Raw genomic sequence first — 21619 nt, forward strand, 5'->3', positions numbered from 1 at the left:
TAACTCCCGAGGCTATCTCTGTATCAGAGCACTGAGTGATGATGGCTGTTCAAATAATGTTAATATATTCAGTTTAATAAAATAAGTGGGAGATCTTTATTACCCGCAGCTGGGTGGAAATGCAGATGGCAGAGATGACACCAGTCATGAAGACCCACGTCTGAACTCGGCCTGGAGCTTGGGGATTCCTACCCGGTGTGCTGGAGGCAGAATTTGTGTGGGAAAAGTACATGCATTTAGGTGAGCCAGCCCTGTCACTGTGATCATGGACAAATTTTAAGTCTCCTGAGTCTCCATAGGGGAATAAAACATCTACCATGCTGAGTGATGTGGAGATTAAATAAAAATATTTTTTAATACATTTTTTTAATGTTTGTTTTTGAGAGAGAGAGAGTGCGAGCGGGGCAGGGGCAAAGAGAGAGGGAGACACAGAATCTGAAGCAGGCTCCAGGCTGTGAGCTGTCAGCACAGAGCCCGACATGGGGCTCGAACTCACACACAGCAAGATCATGACCTGAGCCAAAGTCAGGTGCTTAACCTACTGAGCCACCCAGGAGCCCCTAAATAAAAATATTTGTAAAGTACCTGATGCATAGAAGACATTTAATAAATGATAGTTCTGATTACTAGACATGATTAAGAAATTATTAATTTATAACAAATGCTATTTCTATTTATTTAGATGATAGACTTTTATAATAAATGATAAATAAAAGACTTTTTATGCATAATCTGATGTCCTGAGCTCTAGACATTCGGGTATCTTGGCACTTGGCAGATAAAAGGCAGTTGACACAATGTCACCGACCTACTCTCTGGTGGCCAAGCTCACTCACCCATTCATAGACAGGAGCGATGAGTTCCTGGAGCAGAGTACCTCCAGTCCAGGAAGGCCTCCAGGATTGGAAGAGGAGAAAGAAGGAGAGCCTAACAGAAACTTCATCTGACGTTGAACCACTGATAGCATTACGCTATTGCTGAATGTCTGCAAGCCAACAGCCAGCTCAGTGTGCTGGAGTGACCATTAGTCTTGGCTGTTGTCACTCATTCATGCTGGGAAGCCCAGGAGCTCCTCAGGATTTGTACATTGTACTAAATTCTTTTTTTCTTTCTTTCTTTCTTTCTTTCTTTCTTTCTTTCTTTCTTTCTTTCTTTCTTTCTTTTTCTTTTTTTAGAGAGAGAGAGAGAGAACATGAGAGAGGGAGGGGGCAGAAGGACAGAGGGAGAGAGAATCTTAAGCAGCCTCCATGCTCAGTGCAAAGCCTGATACGGGACTTGATCCCACGAACCATGAGATCGTGACCTGAGCCGAAATCAAGAGCAGGACTCTTAACCGACTGAGCCACCCAGGTGCCCCTGTACTAAATCATTTCTATCAGGAAAACCCCACATCAATGAAGCAGTCATGCATCCAGGACATATTTAAGGACATCAGTGACCATCCCTCCGTTAACCCTCAGGCCAGCATTCTGACGTTTTTGTCGCTTACTAACTTACCTTGGTTAAATAACTTGTGGCTTCTACAGAAGCAAGTTACTTTATCTCCCTAAGCCTCAGTTTCTTCATGTGTAGAATGGGAGCATAAGAACTCCTACTGTTTAATACATCTCAAACATATTATTAAATAAAAATTAAATGCATGTATTCAATAAATATTAAATATGTTATTACATAAAACAATGCCAGGAAGCACTTAACTGAGAGTTGGCATAAGAACTCCAAATGGTAACTGCTCTTTTTATTATTAATTATTATCACTCTTGGGATGGATTTGGATGGCCCTGATAATCTTGGTCCTAAAGTGCCACTGCTTTTAAGGGTAGTTCATCTTTGGATTTACAGTAGTTTTATGTTAACTTTTTTGTTGTTGTTGTTAAAAGTAGGCTTCATGCCCAGCGTGGAGCCCAATGCAGGACTTGAACTCATGACCCTGAGATCAAGACCTGAGCTGAGATCAAGAGTCAGATGCTTAACTGACTGAGCCACCCAGACACCCCTTATGTTAACTTTTAAAGATTGAATAAATAGGGGCACCTGGGTGGTTCAGTCAGTTAAGCGTCGACTTCAGCTCAGGTCATGATCTCGTGGTCTGTGAGTTCGAGCCCTGCGTCGGGCTCTGTGCTGACAGCCTGGAGCCTGCTTCAGATTCTGTGTTTCCCCCTCTCTCGGCCCCTCCCCTGCTCATTCTCTCTCTCTGTCTTAAAAATAAATAAAAATATTAAAAAAATGAAAAAAAAAGATTGAATAAATAAATTTTGTTTTGGATACGGAATAAACAAGTTTTGTGGGGTTTTTTTTTTTTTGGAAAAGCTAAAATAATACAATCATTTTTTTTGTCATGGTTACTATATGGAAAGTAATATAATTAGTAAGAGGAAACTGCTGTTGAAATTACAATCTCCTCATTTTTTACCCTTTTACCCTTTCACGTGTGTGCAAGGAATATGTTTTGCCATATCCCGAGCGTTATTTCAAATATTCTGGATTACCATTTTTTCTCCCTGTGTTATTGTCTGTTTTAGGAGCTAATGAACCACATGGGTTGTCATGAGCTTGAGCCTGGTGTCCACTGTGGGAACTTCCTGGCTCTGCTCCTGTAACATTTCGTTTTTGAAGACGTCCATGTATGTAAAGGATGGGACTTGTCTTACTTGGGACGAACTTCCATTTCTTATTGTCTGAGCGGATAAAGGTGAAGAGCAGATCTGTAGGTGGGGAATCACTTTAAATACTGGTTTGCTTTGGGGCTTAGACCTGGATCGTCTTCTCTTTTAATGCCAACTTGCCAAGTGATTTTGCCCTGTTTGCTGGTTTTGAATACCACAAGCATATGCTGAGATGCTCAGCATATAGCAGCAGCCCAGACCTCACCCCTGAGGCCAGTCTTGTCCATGCAGATGCCTACTTGACATCTCCCCTTGGCAGTCTAGTGGGTAATCCAAGTTGACAATGCAGATCCGACCCTCACAAAGCCCACTTCTTCTAAGGCTGTAACTGGCCCCACACCAGGAATGAATTGGCTGATCTTTGTTTCCATCCCTGAGGGGGGTCTCTAAATCCTTCGACTTACTCAAGTGATAGCTGTGTCTTCCTTGATCATGGGGGGCCCCTCAGAGCGCACCTGAGCTAATGAGGTGACTCAGGACAGGGGCTGGCCCTGCCAGAAATATCAACCATGTGGGGGTGCCTGGGTGGCTCAGTCAGTTGAGCATATGATGATTCTTAGTTTAGGCTCAGGTCATGATCTCACAGTTTGTGGGATTGAGCCCTGTGCAATCAGCACAGAGCCTGCTTGGGATTCTGTCTCTCTCTGTCTTTCTCCTCTCTCTGACTCTTCCCCCAACTCACACGCTCTGTCTCTCACTCAAAAAAACCCAGCAACAACAACAAGAACAAATGAACATGAAAAAAAATATCAACCATGTGATTGGAGATTTGGGGTTTTGAGCCAGCTGCTATCAGTCTGACCCTCGAAAGAGGAGGGGAGTTAGAGACTGAATGTAATTCTGTGGCCAAGGATTCAATCAATTGTGCTTATGTAAGGAACCCCCAGTAAAAACTCTGGACACCAGGGTTGAGTGGGCTTCCTGATTAGTGACATGCATTGATGTGTCAGGAGGGTGACCGGTCCTAAGGACACAGAAGCTTCAAGTTAGGGACCCTCCCAGACATTGCCCTAGGTGTCTCTTCATCGGGCTGGTGTTGATGTGCATCTTGTATGATAAAACAAAGTATAGTGTTTTCCTGAGTTCTGTGCGTTTTTCTAGCAAATGACTGAACCTGAAGGATACTGAGAACTTCCAAGTAGACAGCAGCCAGTTTGTCAAGAAGTGGGGAGTGGGGTCTGCAGCGCAGGGACTCTTGTGGAGGGTCGTGCTGTAAACCCACGCGATCTGACCTCACTCCAGGTGCTTGGTGTTAGAATGCGTTGCACCACCCGCCTTGTTAAGGCTTCAGAGTGAGGAGTCGCACATCATTTCCATCTTCCCCTCACCATCCACATCCAATCTACCAGCAGTTCTGTTGTTTCTGCTGCTTGCCGTCTCGGCCACCACCTTCCTATTCAAGCCATCGCTTCTGACCCAAATATTGCCACGGCCTCCTCATTGGTTCTACTCCTTCCAAAGTTGCCCCCTGCAGTCCACTCTCCACTCTCTTCCACTTTAATCAGGGAGACCTTTTAGAAATGCAAATCAGTTAAGGATGTGCCCCTGAAAAAGGCTCCCACACTTTCCCCTCACACCTGGAATAAAATTCAAGTTCCTTCCCAAGACACACAAGGTCCTGCGAGGACTTGTATCTGTGTGTTTACCCAACCTCGACCCCCACCTTCCATCACTGTGCATCGTCCCCATGGGCATCCTTTCTGATCCATTAACACAGTGATACCCAATCTAACTCCACTTCAAAATCACCAGAGCACTTAGAAAAAATATCTGGCACTAGAGTGAAGCCTGGGCATCAGTATTTTTTAAGAAGCCCTCCAGGTTCTTCTAAGGGGTAGCTAAGGTTGATAACCAGAGAATTAATACAAGGAGCTCTTTGCTGCCTCTGGGCCTTTGTCTTTGCTGTTTCCTCCTCCCGGAGTGCTGTTCCCAGCTCTTGAAATTGCCAGGTGTCAGTTCAAACATCACCTCGTCCAAGGAAACTACTTAAAGTGGCTCCCTCTGTTTTCCTCTTTCTCATACTCTGTTTACTTGGTAATATTTATCTTAATCCGTAAGTATCTTGTTTATTTAGGTTCTGTATCTGCCTCTCCCATTAGAACACACCATCATGAAGACAGGAATCTTGTTTATTGCTATATCCTCAGTGCCTAGTCCAATGCTTGGCATACAGATGCTCACTAAATACTTTTTAAGTGTTTCTTAAACAAGTGATTGGTTGATGCATAACTGAAAAAATTGATTAGGTAATGTTCTATATGGAAAAATAGTATTCAGTGATGGGGCACCTGGGTGCCTCAGTCGGTTCAGCATCTGACTTCGGCTCAGGTCATGATCTCACAGTTCGTGGGTTTGAGCCCCATGTTGGGCTCTGTGCTGACAGCTCAGAGCCTGGAGCCTGCTTCAGATTCTGTGTCTCCATCTCTGTCTGCCCCTCCCCTGCTCGTGCTCTGTCTCTTTCTCTCTCAAAAAGTAAATAAACATTAAAAAAAATAATAAAAAAAGAAAAACAGTACTCAGTGAATTAATAGCTTTTTTTGTCCTTTATGTAACATATTGATATCTATATCTCTATATCTTTATACACACATATATGTACATATGAATATGTATATAAATACACATACATACTTATACATAATATATGTATGTTATATATACAGGTTTTTTTCTAGAAAGGATAGTTCTTTTAAGAATATATGCCTGACAGGGGCACCTGGGTGGTTCAGTCAGTTAAGCATCTGACTTTGGCTCAGGTCATGAACTCAGAGTTCATGAGTTCAAGCCCCGCATTGGGCTCTATGCTGACAGCTCAGAGCCTGGAGCCTGCTTCAGATTCTGTGTCTCCCTCTCTCTCTCTGTCCCTCCCCTGCTCATGCTCTGTCTCTCTCAAAAATAAATAAACGTTAAACAAAGTTAAAAAAAAAAAGAATATCTGCCTGAGAGCATGAAAATGTGCAGGACGTGAGTCCCATGAGCCCTAAATAGCCCTGGAACATTGTGGTTTGGGCTATCAAATTGGAGATTCTTCTAGTTGGGACCCCAGACTCAAAGCCTTCATGGGACATGTGCTCAGTCTAACCAGTTCCTGGTCATCACTCAGGCCCCAGCTCCAAGGCCACCCCCTGGCCCCAGGGCAGAAACGCCTTGTTGTGGCAATCACTGCAGGGGGTTCAATGTGCTTGCTTCTTTGCTGGATCCTTCAGCGGTCTGTCTTTCAAGGACTGTGTCCTGCGTCCATTCTCTGCGAGTCCCTTGCACAGTGCCTGGCACACACCCAGAGCTTGGAATGTGCCATGGATGTGCGGGAGCAAACGGCAGTAACGGGCAGTAACAGGGACATTCAGCTGGGCTTGGACCCCAGATGTCACCTTAACTGCTCCGTCCCCCTGGACAGAACCTCTGCCCCTTCATCTGTCAAATAGGGAAAAGAGTATCTGCTTTCAAGCATTTTGGGGATGGCCAAACTTGTACTGGGAAATAGGTTTAAAGGCAAGGTTCATTACATTGATATGATATGATATGATATGATATGATATGATATGATATATAAATTTTATTTTATTGGCTTCCCTAATAATTTTTCAAAGCTGAGCCCAGACCCACCGTTTCAGACTCATGGAGGAACACAGCCGTTGTGTGCATGCCCCTCCACGGTTCTCTTGCTCTGTAGCATTTTCCCAAGTGTCTGCACCTGTTAGGGCTCTGAGTTATGCACATTCCACGGAGACCAAACCCCTTCCTGGGTCCATGGCTTCGTGGAGACCCAGAGGATGAATTAGCATCTGTGACAAGCAAACAGGAAACACATGCTGGGGTCTCTGCGTTACTTTTCTTTTCTGGTCATTTGCACGGGAAAGTTGTGAGTCAGAATGTTAAATCTGGGAAACGGACACTGACGAATGCAATGAACAATTTTCAATCTGACTATCAGCATCACTGAATTTACCGGTGAGGCCTCGCTGCTGGAGTGAAGAGGTTGTGGCCCAAACTTTCCTTTTTTAGTCTTTGAAATCTTTAGTTCATTTACAACCCAGGAGCTCCAGGCACAGGGGGGTCATTGAGGGAAACGTAACTCTTTAGATGAGATACATTTCATAATAAGTTCTGAAGGCTCATTTTGACGTACTCTCTCTCTCTCTTGCTTTCTGTGATCTTTGAGCAGATACGAGAAAGCAGCAGTGAGGTAACCCCCCGCCCTCCTGCAAATCTGGGAGTAAGGGAAATGAGGTTGCATTCAGAAAATTAAATACAGGGGCGCCTGGGTGGCCCAGCCAGTTCAGCATCTGACTTCGGCTCAGGTCATGATCTCACATTTCATGGGTTCGAACCCCATGTCGGGCTCTGTGCTGACAGCTCAGAGCCTAGAGCCTGCTTTGGATCGAGTCTCCCTCTGTCTCTGCCCCTCCCCTTCTTGCACTCTGTCTCTCTGTCTCTCTGTCAAAAATAAGTAAACATTTTAAAAAGAAATAAAAAAAGAAAATTGAATAGAAAAATTCATGCCACAAGGGATTATCTACCCATGGAATGAACTGTAAGATTGTTCGTCTTAAACATTTAAGCAGGGATTTGGAGGATACCCCAAGCTCAAAGGAAATGGAAGAACAAGGGATTTGCAGTCATAAAGAGTCTATTTCAAATCTATGCTCCACTATTTACCACGTGTATAATCTTGGGCAACGTTCTTTATTTCTCTAAATCTTAGTTTCCTTGTTTTGAGATTGTGATGGAAACAGCAGAGAATTTATTGTCGCAGCTAAATGAGGTATCATATCCAAAGCACCCGGACAGTGTTTGTACATCACAGGTGTTAAGTAAAAGGCTATTCTCAACGTCACCTCTCCTCATCAAGGTTACTAGGGCACCGTTTCGAGGAGGTGGGGCTACCAGATGTGACCGCAATTTTGGAAAAAAATTGTCAGCAGTTACAGAACATTTACGACACGCTGCTGACTGGATGAAATGCTGTTCTATGTGTATTAACTCAACAACGCACAGAGACACAGGCACAGAAACAAAGTCACGCAGCTGGACAGTGGCGGAGACGGATTGCCAGCTCAGAGGGCCTAGCTCTACAGTTTGCACGCCTGCCGAGCCACGGACTGTGTCCGCCTTCTTCCAAGGCACATGCCCAACCCACTCCTGGCTCCCTGTATGAAGAAAGACTGATACAGAGAAGGGGAAGGGTGGGCTTAGGGAATAGTTGACTCTCCTGGTTCCTGTGGAAGGTGGACTCCCACTGAGATGCCATTCCACTTGTCAATCCTACATTTAAGTATCCCTGTTCTTATTTTATGCATACCAAGAAACTATCTGATGAGTTGTGGTTTTTTTCTAAGTTTGAGAGAGAGAGAGAGAGAGAGAGAGAGAGAGAGATTGGGGATCCCAAGTAGGCTCCACACTCAGTGCAGATCCAGATGTGGGGCTTGATCCCCTGACCCTGGGATTATGACCTGAGCCGAAATCAAGACTCAGATGTTTAACTGATGGAGCCGCCCAGGCGCCCCTGATAACTTGTGTTCTAATTCATTCATCCCATAAGTTTGAGTCTTTTGGCCAGTGTGGTCATTATGTTACTCATTATAAGTTAATAAACTGACACTCTGAGTTATTCACTTGTCTCCAAAAATTGTGTTAAGGTGAGATTGCTCCTGAGAAACGATGACATTCTTTCTGATTCTTGATGTCTAAATTCCTTGCCTGAGGAATGGAGTCTGGAACTTGATGAGGTTATCAAAATAATGTTACCTTTTGAGTTCTCCTGGTGCCTGGTCGGTAGGTATGAATTCTTTTTGCAAGAAACAACATAATCACGTTTCCAGACAAGTGACGGGGCTCATTTTGAATAAAGAAAAAAAGAACGAGTACTAGTCTTAGGTTGGAAAATATTCCCAATAATGATTCTATTCTCACAGGACTTTTTGAGGTGCATCCATGCTGATGTATTTAGCTCTGATACGTTTATTTTCTCTGCTGTACATATTTATACATTAGAATGAACTTATGCGTATACTATGATCCATTTACCGAACTCTCCTCTTAGCGGACACTGCATTGGTTTGTTCAACTCATTTGTTCCTATGAATCATGCTGCTTGGACATTCTTGTTCATGTCTCCTGGTATACATGTGGGTGCAAAAGTTTCTTTCTTTTTAAAAATGTTTATTTATTTGTTTGGAGAGAGATGGAAAGAGAAAATCCCAAGCAGGCTCCAAACTGGATCCTATGATGCTGGGATCCTGACCACTGAGCTGAAATCAAGAGTCAGATGCTTAACTGACTGAGCCACCCAGGCGCCCTGATGAAAAAGTTTCTTTATCAACCTAGGTGTGAAACCACTGTATCAGAGTGGATGCAAATATTTAACTTTGCGAGGCTACTTGTCAAGTGTTTACACCAATCCTGGTGGGTTTTGGGGCAAAAAAATAAATCGAACGATGCTACAATTCATAATAAAGCTGTAAACTTGAATAGTGGACAGATTTGCAGGCAAAAACAATCAAATATGTAGTTGATTGACTTTGTTGAAGTTAAAAATATGATTTCAAAAAAGGGGATGGAGTGATAACTATCTGAAAGTTGAATGTCAATGAATTGTTGATTCATTTGCCCCCAGACCCCATGCATTGGGTGAGAGATTTTCCCATAGTGACATAAAACCACTGAAGCTGCTTGTGTATCATTTTCTTGCAAAGCACAAGCCAGTCAAGTTTTCTTCTCCCAGAAAACTGAAAAAAAAAAAAAAAAAAAAAGAGAGAGAGAGGTTTTTCTTATGAAATTGATTAATTTCATCACAGAGAGACCACCACTACAAAGGAATCATTTAGAGAAGCACTCTTCAAATAAAAAGAAGCACAATTACCCTACTGCTAGAGTGCTTGAAAAAACATCTTAAAGAGTTCGTGACAAACGTTGTGTGCTGCAGGACCCGGAGAGAGCTATTGACGGAATGGTGGTGTTACCACAGCGTTGCAGGCAGAATAAAACCAATAGAGCACAATGTGGAAGAGCAGGTGCACTGCCCGAGAATTCAGGGAGGCATCTGACTTCACATTTGCATATAGCCACGGAGGGGAGGTACTCGTTTCCTGGGGCCACTGCAAAAAGCGACCACAAGCTGTTCCGGAGGCCAGAAGTCTAAAACCAGTCACACTGGGCTGAAAACCAATGTGTTGGCAGGCCACACTCCCTCTGGAGGCTCTAGGGGAGACTCGCTCCTTGTCTCTTCCAGCTCCTGGTGGCTGCCTGTGACATATAACCACCGATGCTTTTGCATCACTGGTAAGCACCTCATGCTTTCCTTGGCTCGTGACAGCATTGCTCCGATCCCTGCCTGCATCCTCACATTGTACATCTGGATTATCCAGCATAATCTCCTCATCTCTGGATCCTCAGTTGAATCACATCTTCAAAAACCTTCCTGGGTAAGGTAACATTCATAGTTTCTAGGGATGAGGGCCTGATATCTTTGGGGGCTGCCTTTTGGCCCACTATATGGGCAGACTAGGGGTCACCATGGTATGTATATGAAGAAGTGTGCGATGACTTTTTATTTTGTTTATTACTGAAATTGCATGTTTCAACAGGAATTCTTAAAAATGTTTATTTATTTATTTTGAGAGAGAGAAAGAGAGAGCAGGCAAGGGGCAAAGAGAGAGAGAGAGAGAGAGAGAGAGAGAGAGAGAGAGAGAATCCCAAGCAGGCTCTGTGCTGCCATCGCAGAGCCCAAGGTGGGGCTCAATCTCATGAACCATGAAATTGTGACCTGAGCTGAGATCAAGAGTCAGTCACTTACCCGACTGAGCCAACCAGGCTCCCCAAGAGGAAATATTTTTAAAAATGTAATCCATCATACTCTGTGGGCCATGATGTCAAGTTAAGGAGAGTTTTTGGGAAAAATACTGATGGAGCACCAGCTGGCTTACAGCGAGAAAGAGCTCTGTCAACCGAATCAAGGAGGTGGCTCTCGAGTGTCAAACCACAAAATGCTTTCTCACAAAGAGTAATTGGTTAAGAGTAACTTAACCGTATGACTCCTGATCTTCACTAAGCATTGAAGGAAATGCTGAAAACTGTGAATAAGAACAAATCATCTTCTCATGCTGACGGGGGATGCACACAGTTAGGGCAACACTGCTTTTCCCCAGTGAGCACACTGTTTTGGGTGGCGAGATAGTACACTTCTGTCTTTGAAACAAGAGATACGGATTGAATCTCAGTATCTTGCACAGTGTAAATTAGAGGTCTAAATGATCACACGAGAGGCAAAAATACCTCTAGGATAAACACCCAGGACAAGATAGCAGGATTTCTTTCAGTAGGCTGAACTGTGGTTCAGGGTTTGCTTGTGGAGAGTTAGACTGTCGGCCAATAGTTAATGATTTTCTTCTCTTGTTTGATAAAGAATGAAGAAAAACAAGATAGGTTGTTTGATATGAAAAAAAAATCTACATCCACATTCACACACTGCTGGAACATGAAACAGTACTTTCTAGAGCCATAGTCCATGAAAGAGTGAAAATGGTCTGTTTTCAAAGTCATCTCCCCCAGAAACATTTACCCTCTGACTTTCAGATGTGATTTCTGGTCACTGTAGCATCCAACAAGGCAGGGAAAGTAGCATCCAGGGAGAAACTGCTTCACGTTCTTTTTTTTTTAATTGTTTTTTTAATGTTTATTTATTTTTGAGAGAGAGACAAAGCGTGAGCGGGGGAGAGGCACAGAGAGACACACACACACAGAATCCGAAGCAGGCTCCAGACTGAGTTGTCAGCACAGAGCCCGACACGGTGCTTGAACTCACAAACTGTGGGATCATGACCTGAGCCAAAGTTGGACGCTTAACAGACTGAGCCACCTGGGTGCCCCACCACTTGGTGTTGTTTTAAAAACATAATTTAATTTGTAATTTAAAAAGCCCATTTTATTGAGGTATGACTAACATGTAAAAAGCTGTATGTGTTTAATGGACACAACTCGGTGAGTTTGGGGAGAAGAACACACTTGTGAAACCATCACTATCATTAAAGCCATAAACATGTCCATCACCTCCCAAAGAGGAAACCACTTCTCTTTTTATTTGATTTCCAAAATTTGTATAAAAGAGGCATCAAACATTTGTTAAACATCAAACATTTACTAAAACCAGTGGTCCGCATTTGTGTTGAGCAAGCTCTAAGTTCTCTGCACATGGAAACATTTGAGAAATATTCCCCCATCTAATCCTACTCCAAGGGAGGCACTGGGGAAAAAGGATGAACAAAACAATTTATCAAGGATTTGAAATCTAACTGGACACGGAATACTGGAACAACAAGGCAGTGTGTGATTGTAATTATACAATTGGCTAGTGTAGTGTAATTGGCTAGTATCACTCAGTTAAGTAGCAGCACTGAAGCCAGGAGAGGGTTTTTCAACTGTATCACTGTATCAGTAGTTTTTAAAAGTATGTAAATTTAGCATGGAAAAACTTAAACAGATACAAAAAAGGAGGTGCCTGGCTGGCTCAGTCAGTTAAGTGTCCAACTCTTGATTTTGGCTCAGATTATGATCTCACCGTTTGTGGGATTGAGTCCCACATTGGGTTCTGTGCTGACAGCATGGAGCCTGATTGGGATTCTCTCTCCCTCTCTCTGCCCATTCCCTGCTTCCTCTCTCTCTCAAGATAAATAAACATGAAAAAATATATGTATACAAAAAAGAAAAATATTATATGGTGAGCCATCATGTACCCATTTCACAAATTCAATAATGATAAAAATCCACAACCATTCTAATTTCATCTATATTGCCAACTGCTTCTTCCCACCCTACTCCTTGGATTATTTTTGAAGCAAATCTTAGACATGCTATTTTATTCGCAAATATTAATCACTGTCTTTAAAAAAATATGTGATTTGACAGAAGTCCTGTAATATCATTAAATGACATAAATTTACTACTTTCCAATCTTGAATAGTCAATAGTGTCCCAAGTTTTCCTGATGGTCTTGTAACAATGTGCATATGCACAAGTGCGTGTCTGTATGTGAATGTGCTTGTGCGTGTATATGTGTGTGCTTGTGTATATTTATATGCATTTGTATGTATGTGTGCATGTGTATATGTATATGTATATATATGTGTATATGTATGCTCGTGTGTATGTGTGTGCATGTTTATGTGTACGCATGGGTGTGCATGTGTATATATATGTGCATGTGTATGTGTGGTACATGTGTTTATACTTGGTTTATTGGAATCAGGATGCAAACAAGGTCCATTTATCATATTTTATTGATTTATCTCTTTAGTGTCTTTTTAATGTATAGGTTCCCTTTCCTTTTTTTTTTTTTTTTCCCCTTTCTGGCCTGACCATTAGGAAAAAAATTATGTGGTCAAATTGATCCATTTTTATATTACTGTTCCTGGATTCTCTGTTATGATTAGGGAAGACATCCCCACTCCCTGGTTAGATATATTCACCCTTGTTTTCTTCTGTCTGATTTTATCTTTTACATTTAAACCTCTGATCTGTTTGAAATTTATCCTAGTGTATGGCATGAAGAATTGATCTAATTTTCTATTTTCCCAAATGAGTTTCCAAATTTCCTAGTGCCATTTATAAAATGTTCATCCCCACAATGACCTTTTTAATTTCTTTATTTACCCTGTTCTTTAAGGGAGAACATTAGTGTGAGAGAGATGAACCAATATTATTCAGACATTATAACAAATAAGGCAATCCATATGTACTGACATAGATAAATGTCTCTCATATATTAAAGTAAAAAAAAGATATAGAACAGTAGGCATTATGTGTCAACTTTTGTTTAAAATTACTGGTTTATATATAAGTATATGTAGAATAATATATATTTATGTGTAACATAAACATAAAACATACACATATTTGTGTGTAACATAAACATAAAATAGTGTGTATTTATTTAATACATAATATATGTATATTGTAGATATAATTTTTACATATAAAATAATATATATTACATATATAAATGAAATATTTGGAAGAAAATTCTTCAAACTGTTCATTATGGCCAATAATGGCTTACTCTAGTGGTGGGATAGAGGGGGTAGAATTTTAATTTTGTTCTTTGTATATTTCAGTAGTTTTTACAATAAGCATGTGTTTGCTTACAAAAATCCACATCTGAGCAAAATAGGCCTTTAGCATATGCTGAACTTCATTGAACAAATGATGTTTGAGTTCTGTGTGCAAGGTTTGCTTATATGCTTTTCCTACCCCATATTTTCAAATCATCCACCTGCTCTGTTTCTCAGTTTCCTCCTCTGTGAAAAAAAGAGACAGCTTCAGAATGCCCTCAGGGTGGATAATTAGGAGACCTGGAGTCTTGTCCCCACGAACCCCAGGCTAGTTCGTGAACTTGGGTCGGTGGCTGGCTTCTCTGACCCTCTGGTCTGCACCCATTAGGTGGGGGCTTGGAGCAGACCCTCTCTGTATTGTAGTGTCCTTGTCTGGAATTACGTGATCTGAAAATATTTACAACACACTCTGCATGTGTCATCTGGCCAGTCCCATTCCAGCCAGGCTGGACCTGTTCTGGTAAGTTCCTGTCCATCCAGCCTGGCTGGTATATAGTATGAAAGAGCATCTGGGGTGCCTGGGGGGCTCAGTCGGTTCAGCCTCCGACTTTGGCTCAGGTCATGATCTCGCGGTTTGTGAGTTCGAGCCCTGTGTTGGGCTGTGTGCTGACAGCTCAGAGCCTGGAGCCTGCTTTGGATTCTGTGTGTGTCTCTCTCTCTCTCTGCCCCTCCCCCACTCATGCTCTGTCTCTCAAAAATCAATAAAAACATTAAAAACATTAAAAAAAAGAAAGGGCATTTACTCTGTCAGGTTATGTCTATTCTTCAGACCAGGATAGTGATTTATTTAATTTGTATTTAATAAGTATCATAGTTAGCAGATGCAATTCCTTTTTTTTTTAGAAAGGAATTAAAAAGGGATTATATAACCCCCTTGAATCACAGGTTTTTATCTTTTGGGTATTGAAGTTATTCTATTTTCTTCAACAACTTTTTTTTCAGTAATATGTTTTTTTAAAAGTTTATTTATTTATTTTGAGAGAGAGAGAGGAAGGGACAGAGCGCGAGAGAGAATCCCAAGCAGGCTGCACGCTGTCAGTGCAGAGCCCAACGTGGGGCTTGATCTCAGGAACCACGAGATCATGACCTGAGGCGAAATCAAGAGTCAGACGCTCAACTGACTGAGCCACCGGGTGCCCCCTTTTGAGTAATAAGTTTCTAATATAGCTTTTTGTGATTTTCTGAGAGTGGTGTGATTGCATTATAAGTGCATCGACTTAAGCAAATTCAGCTATATGTGTGTTTCTAGAGCTTATTTTTCATACAGTATGGAGCGTACATGCAAGCTGACTTCCTTGTCTGTGCTTAGCTGACACCATAACTTTGTCCCAATGCCAACAAGAGTTATTGGTTGGATGGCTCAGTGTATGGCTGAGTACTGTGTTTAGCAGACAATTAAAGGAACCAATTTTGACTGTGATTTTTTTTCACATAGCAAGCTGCCATCAGAAGCTAATCCTAATGTAAAATACATTTCTTTTATGATATATATTCATTGCAGAAACTTTAAAAAAATATAATAGTAGAAGCAGCTGAAAGGCATCTCTCACACTTCTACACAGAGGTAACAATTGTAATGATTGTTAAGGGTATATTACTCTCCCAGCATTTATTCGATGCATGGATTTATGTGATGGGATATAAATTGGAGTTACTAGTGTAGGTACCTTCCCCCACTGCGTTCCCTTGTACTCTACCCTGGGGCCATCCTTCATTCCTCCCTCCACTCCATCACTTCTTAGAAGTTTGACAGTTGCTTTGTGAAACTCATGTCAGAATTAAAAGCCTTGAATGTCCAGCTCTGGGATGTGAAAGTTTTGAAAGTTCATGTCCTGATGAGTTCAGTGCATCACACTGACTGGGGGTAAACAGATAGAAGGGAATGAATAGGTGCCAGGTTTCCCTCTCTCACAGGAGATGAGGAATCCCCAGCCTGGGGGAAGGCTTTGTGGGGTCACAGAGTCCTTGCCAAGAGAGACGTGGGCAGGGCTGGCCCTCAGAGGACCCCACACGGAGCCTCTGCCTTAGTGAACACCATCTGTTGCCGGCCGTGGGGAGCCTTGGGGAGCTGTGTCAGGGCCCGGTGACCATTGTGTCCCATATGAGTAAGTATTTGTATTACCAGTGCCAAGGAGCTAAGTAGGTGTTCCCTCCCTGCCATTGTGCTCGAAACGCCCACAGAGATCAGCCAGTGGGTTTTTGGCATATTGATCAGCTGGCATGAGTGCTATCCATCTGTTCCCGGAGACACTGCTAGTCTCCATGCGAATTACCTTGCGTGGCCAGTGTCTGCTTCATTGGTCAACAACACTTGGGAGCCCAGCTGGACAACTGGAGGGTTGGTGGTGAGATCATACGGAAAGACCCAGCCGTGGTTCTTTGGTGGAACCGTGTTCCATCAACTCTCTGGGAGTACCTGCCCCATCTCTTAAATACCCCAAATCAGGATCATACTGTAGGGCCTATCTGGAGACCCTGCCTTTCCACTTTATAATCTGATCATACGCTTTCCTCCTACAATTGAATATTCTCCCAGGGAGTGATTTTAATGGTTTCAGAGCATGTACCCTCACCACGATTTGCTTTCAAAATCCCCTCTTGTTGGATGTTATGGTGATTTCCAGTGTTTTGCTGCTACAAATAATGCAATAATGTATTTCTTTGTGAAATCTTCGTGTGAGCGTCTCTTCACAAATGGTGAGCAATCACGAGATAAATACTGTGAACATTATTGTCTGGGTTTTTGGCCTAATTTTCGGGATTATGAGTGGCCCATAAAGAAAGCAGCAGAGGCCCCAGCTGCATTGCAGATGGGCAGTGTTCGCAGAGGCTCAATATGGACTTAAGCCACCGGTGGGGGAAGAAAGGCAGACACAGGAATGTAAGATTGCCATGGAAACACGCTTCCTGGCTAAATATACATCGTGGTCTCTCAGAGTCTGTGATGACCTGTGTATGTGAAATGAGGTCCCACTCGTCACTCAACAGTTTCAGACAAAACTGTAGCTTTCAGCAGCCTTTGCGTTCTACTCTATGACTCAGAAGTCCACATGAACAGAAAAGCCATGAAAATAGTAATACTCTGTTAACTGACTGCTGCACTTAGAGAATCAGTTCCTTCCAAATCAGTGAGCTTTGCATTATGCATCACGGTGTGACAAAGTCACACTTCTCATCATCCTCTGGGTTTGTGGGGCAGGAGGACTAGGAGCAGAAACCCAGGAAGATGACAGATTGGGAGGGTCGAAATTCTCTTCTCAGTGTTTTTAGTGCAGAACAATTTCAATCAGTGCCAGAGAATAGGAGCATGTTACTCATCAAACAACTCAAGCAGGAGGTTTGAAGAAGCCCAATGCATGAGTTTGATTTTTCTCCTCTTTGATAGTGAGAAAAGGAGAATGAGAGAATTTTAACATGTTTTATCTGTTTATGTGTAAGGAACACATACTCATTATAGGGAATCTGGAGAATACAGAAAGATATAAATATAATTTATTTTTATTTGTTTATTTTTTTAATTTTTATTTATTTATTTTGAGAGAGAGACAGACAGTGAGCAATCAGGGGAGAAGGCGAAAGCACAGAGAAGGAGAAAGAGAGAATCCCAAGTAGGCTCTGTGCTGTGGACGCAGGGCTTGAACCCATGAACTGTGAGATTTTGACCTGAGCCGAGGTCAGGCACTTAACTGCTTAACCGACTAAACCACCAGGCACCCCAAAATAGACTTCATTTTTATTTATTTATTTTTAAAAATTTTTAATGTTTATTTATTTTTGAGAGAGAGAGAGAGAGAGAGAGAGAGAGAGAGAGAGAGAGAGACAGAGACAGACAGCGTGAATGAGGGAGGGCTCCAGGCTCGGAGCTGTCAGCACAGAGCCTGACGCAGGGCTCGAACTCACAAACTGCTAGATCATGACCTGAGCCGAAGTTGGATGATTAACCGACTGAGCCACCCAGGTGCCCCTCTTCCTTTTATTTTTAACTTATATGTGTCTTTATATCTAAAGTAAATTTCTTTCTTATTAATGACATACAGTTGAATCTTGCTTTTTGATCCACTTTGTTAATTTTTATCTTTTAATTGGTGTATTTAACCATCGACTTTTAAAGCGATTATTGATACAGTTGCATTAATATCTACTATATTTGTTTCCATTTTCTATGCATTGTCCTTACTCTTTTTTTTTTTTTTTTTGGTCTTCCCGTATTTGTGTCTTCCACTCTTTTCCTGTCATTTGTGGTTTTAACTGAGCATTTTATATGACTCTGATTTCTCTCCTTTCTTAGCATCTCAATTAGACTTTTTTTTTTTCTTACTTCTTTTTTAAGTGGATGCCCTAGAGCTTGTAATATATACATTTACAACAAACCCAAGCCCACTTTCAAATAACTCTATATTGCTTCATGAGTAGTGCAAATACCTTATACTAACAAAATATTCCTAATTCCATCCTCCTGTGCCTTGCTTGTACCATGTATCGTTGCTGTCATTCACCTCACTTACACAAACTCAGGCTTTTCTATGCAATTGCATATACTTATGTATTTACGTTAATAATAATGAGCATCCAAAATCGAATATTGTTGCCACTTGTTATTTTTAACGAACTGTTATCTGGTCAATTAAGAGTAAGAAAAATAAAAGTTACTTACCTTCATTTGCACCTTTTCTAACGGCTTTTCTTTATGTAGATCTGAGTTTCTGACCTTTATCAATTTCCTTCTGCAGGAGGAAGTCGTCACGGACGTGACCCCTGGTTGCCCCTTGACCTGACCCGGGGTATCCGAGGCTCCTCCCTGTTCGTGGAACATCCGGCCCACTTGCCATTCAGCTGTGGGAGCCGTTCAAGGACGGAGTCTCGAGAAAGGTGCTGTTGAGACCGTCTGGACGGCGCGCTGAATGCAGATGGCAGAGATTTGGTGACGCTCAGGACGGGCGCAGAGATGCACTGGTCCTGTGGCCACCCAAGACAAGCCTCGTAGGTAAGTCCCCTTGTGCGTTAAACCTGCCACCTTGCAGCCTGAAGTGGCGGCTTCGTTCTCGGGTCTGTCCTTCCGCTGAGTGTATGGGGGAGCCTTCCATTTCACCTGGGACGCCCCTGAGGTCTCCATCCAGCACCTTCTCCCTGAAAAACGTCTCCTAATCTGTATCTTGTAAGGCAAGTCTGCTGGTGACAAATTCCCTCAATTTTTGTGTGTCTGAGAAAGCATTTTTCTTCACTTTTGAACGATAATGTCTCAGAATACAGAATTCCAGGTTGGGGCTTGCTTTTTTTTTTTTTTTTTTTTCTCCCTCTCGACCTTCCAAATATTTCACCTCTTGCTTGCACGGTTCCGGAGGAGAAGGTTGTTGCAATGGTTACCTTGGTGCCCAGTAGATGAAGTTTTTTTATTTTTTTTATTTTTTTATTTTCCATCTCTGGCTTCTTTCAAGATTTTTTTTCTTTGATTTTCTGCAGTTTGAATATGCTATGCCTAAGTATAATTTTTTCCCCCATTTACGCTGACTGTTCTCCAGATCTGCAGTGTGGTGTCTGATATTAATTTAGGGAAATTCTCAGTCTTTATTGCTTCAAATATTTTTTCTGTCCTTTTCTCTCTTCTCCCCTTGGTATCCACATTGCTTGTACATTATATATATATATATATATATATATATATATATATATATATATATATGGAATTCTTGCCTCAACTGCCTGATAAATTTTTTTAAATTGAAGCATAGTTGATACACAATTGTTACATTAGTTTCAGGTTGCATATTACACCTTTTGTGGTTGTGCCCCAGTTCTTGGATATTTTGTTATGCTTTTTCAAAGTTTTGTCCCCTTTGTTTTTCAGCTTTCAGTTTCTATTGGGATGTCCCCAAGCTTGGAGATTCTTTGCTCAGCCATGTCCAGTATAGAAATGAGCCCATCAAAGACATTCTTCGTTTCTAGGGCGGTTTTCTTTGACGTCTAGCATTTTTTGATTCTTTCTCAGGATTTCCATCTCTCTGCTCACATTATCCACCTGTTCTTGCGTGTTGTCTGCTTTTTCCTGTAGCGCCCTTTGCATATGAATCATCGTTGTTTGGACCAGCCTCCCTGCAATGTATGAGTGTGTTTTTGAGGTTTGCTATGTCTCTTCAAGTGTGCTTTGCCTTTCAGTATGCCTTATAATTATTTGTTGAAAGCTGGGCGTGCTGTGCTGGGTAAAAGAGCAGCAGTAAAGAGGTTTTTCGTAATGTGGTGGTCAGGTACAGGTTACGTGCAGTCTCAGTCTGTTAGCAAGCCTGCACCCATTGGCTGTGAACTTCACAGGGGACCCTCCGTCTCCCTCTTCCTTGCTTAGGTGGGGCAGGATGACTGAAGTTAGGTATTTCCCTTCCTCAGGGCCACTGAGGCTCTGGCTCTGGCAAAATAGTTTCTCTTGAGGACGGGTCTAGTGAAGAACAGAATGGTCTGGCATATTTCAGAATGGCCCCATTTCTCCCTCCCGTTGCCAGAAGCCATGAGGGGACTTCTCCAGTCTTCACTGTGGGAACGTGGTCCAGCCTCTGGAGGTGAAACTCACAACAGGGAGGGGATCTCCCCCACCCCATGACTGCGTCCCCTGGAGTTTTTATCTTGTAGACTTTTCCATGCTAAACCTCCAGCAAATTCATCAATCCCAGTTCAGGGTTTCTTGCCTGGACGCTGGTTTCTGCAGAGGTTTTCCCTTGCGGGTTTCTGCTCCTGTAAGTTGTGAGTCTCTGTATCTGTCTGATGGTCTCTCCAGCTTTGGGAGTAGCGGTTTGCCCCGTGACCTCACTTCCTGGATGGATCCAAGAAGGATTTCTCAGTATGCTTCGTTTTTCTTTTTTCTTTTTTTTTTTTTTAATTTTTTTTTTTTAACGTTTATTTATTTTTGACACAGACAGAGACAGAGCATGAACGGGGGAGGGTCAGAGAGAGGGAGACACAGAATCTGAAGCAGGCTCCAGGCTCTTAGCTGTCAGCACAGAGCCCGACGCGGGGCCCGAACCCACGGACCGCGAGATCATGACCTGAGCGGAAGTCGGCCGCTTAACCGACTGAGCCACCCAGGTGCCCCAGTATGCTTCGTTTTTCATTTGATGTTAGGACAGAGTGGTGATTTCCGAGCTCCTTAGATGCCAGGCTGGAAACTGGAAGTCTCAGAAATATATTTTATAAAATGTCTGTAGACATAGGAACACTGCTAACCATCTTGATGCATTTTCGTATATAAGTGCATATATACATTCAGTCTGTATACATATAATTCATACACTCATATATAATATGTGTAACTGTTTTCACAAATGTTGATTGAAGTCTGCACAGCTTTGTATGTAGACTTTTTTTTTTTTGACCTAAGTCACTTTTATTAAAATGTAATGTAAATATATACACTCATAAAGACCAGTTCTAAACACCTAGGCATTATAGCTTGTTTTAAAAACTGGTATTTCATTTCATTTCATTTCATTTCATTTATTTATTTATTTAAATTCAAGTTAGTTGACATAAAGTGTAGTCTTGGTTTCAGCAGGAGAACCATTGACTCATCTCTTACTATGACACCCAGTGCTCATCCCCAAAAGTGCCCTCCTTAGTGCCCATTGCCCATTAGACTTTTAACTTAATTTCCATTTGTATTTTTCTCTATCACTAAATAATCTTGTTAACAGGAGTTAACATTTAATCATCTGCGTGTAACTAAAAGATGAAGCGTGGTAGAAAACCCACCCATGAATCAAGGAAAGTTGGCTAGAGAAAAAAGGGTCAATTGTCTGTGGCTCTTGATGTAAAATTATTTTAGTGCAGTTAAAAAATGCATATTCAGTACTCTGGCCCTGCTGT

The 21619-nt window shown here is 42.1% G+C and overlaps 1 long non-coding RNA gene across 1 annotated transcript in view; it reads right to left on the reverse strand.

Annotated features, from left to right (window-relative positions):
* The window catches only part of LOC122239379, a 30950-nt gene extending 12457 nt beyond the window's left edge, over positions 1–18493 (reverse strand). Inside the window, exon 1 of the long non-coding RNA XR_006218395.1 lies at positions 18426–18493. This is a non-coding gene — a long non-coding RNA (uncharacterized LOC122239379). The remainder of the gene's footprint in view (positions 1–18425) is intronic.
* Positions 18494–21619: the final 3126 nt, after the last annotated feature.

Source organism: Panthera tigris, chromosome B3, assembly GCF_018350195.1.
Source record: "Panthera tigris isolate Pti1 chromosome B3, P.tigris_Pti1_mat1.1, whole genome shotgun sequence".
Taxonomy (NCBI): Eukaryota; Metazoa; Chordata; class Mammalia; order Carnivora; family Felidae; genus Panthera; species Panthera tigris.